Source organism: Silene latifolia, chromosome 9 (genome assembly GCF_048544455.1).
Source record: "Silene latifolia isolate original U9 population chromosome 9, ASM4854445v1, whole genome shotgun sequence".
NCBI lineage: Eukaryota > Viridiplantae > Streptophyta > Magnoliopsida > Caryophyllales > Caryophyllaceae > Silene > Silene latifolia.
Window position 1 is genome coordinate 146,342,617 of NC_133534.1, and position 782 is coordinate 146,343,398.

Here is a 782-nt window from a genome sequence, read left to right on the forward strand (position 1 = left end):
TGAGTTTTCCTCAAGTCTAGCCATAGCTTGTTCAAACTTCAAGTTGATTGTGTCAATGTGAGCACTAAGTTGAGCACCCAATTGAGTAACGGAGTCCACTTCATGCCTTCCTCCTCTAGTAGCCTTGCGAGGTCTACTATATTGTGAGTTATGGACCGCCATTTCCTCAATTTTGTTCCATGTTTGATTGTCATCAACTTCGGTGAACATTCCATTTGATCCCATATTGAGAATGTTCCTAGAATCTTCATATAAACCATTCCAAAATTGTTGCACCAAAAACCATTCGCTAAGTCCATGGTGAGGACATGAGCGACAAATACCTTTAAACCGCTCCCAAGCTTCATACAAAGACTCTTCATCCCTTTGCTTAAAACCCGTAATTTGAGCTCTTAGCATGTTGGTTTTTTCCGGTGGGTAGAAGTTTTTGTAGAAAGCTAGAGCCAACTTCTTCCAAGAATCTATTCCAAGGGTGGCCTTATCAAGGCCCTTCAACCATTGCTTTGCGGTGCCGATTAAGGAAAAAGGAAATAAGACCCATCTAATTTGGTCTTGAGTCACGCCCGTTTGAGAGATAGCATCACAATAGTCGCAAAAGGTTTCCATATGAGAATGAGGGTCCTCACTAGGCATCCCCCCAAATTGGCTCCTCTCAACTAGTTGGATGAAGGCGGACTTGGCAATAAAATTTCCGGTGAGATGTTGCGGTGTAGGAGTACCATTTGGTAGATTCTCCTCGGTGGGTACGGAGTGTGACGAGAATTTTGGCATTGTAGGTGGAT

At 43.4% G+C, this 782-nt stretch overlaps 1 non-coding gene across 1 annotated transcript; it reads left to right on the forward strand.

Moving 5' to 3' along the window:
* The first annotated feature begins 292 nt into the window (after nt 1-292).
* LOC141603075 (small nucleolar RNA R71) lies at nt 293-399 on the forward strand. The gene has a single exon (XR_012524971.1). It is a non-coding gene; the product is annotated as a small nucleolar RNA R71 (small nucleolar RNA).
* The last annotated feature ends 383 nt before the right edge of the window (nt 400-782 follow it).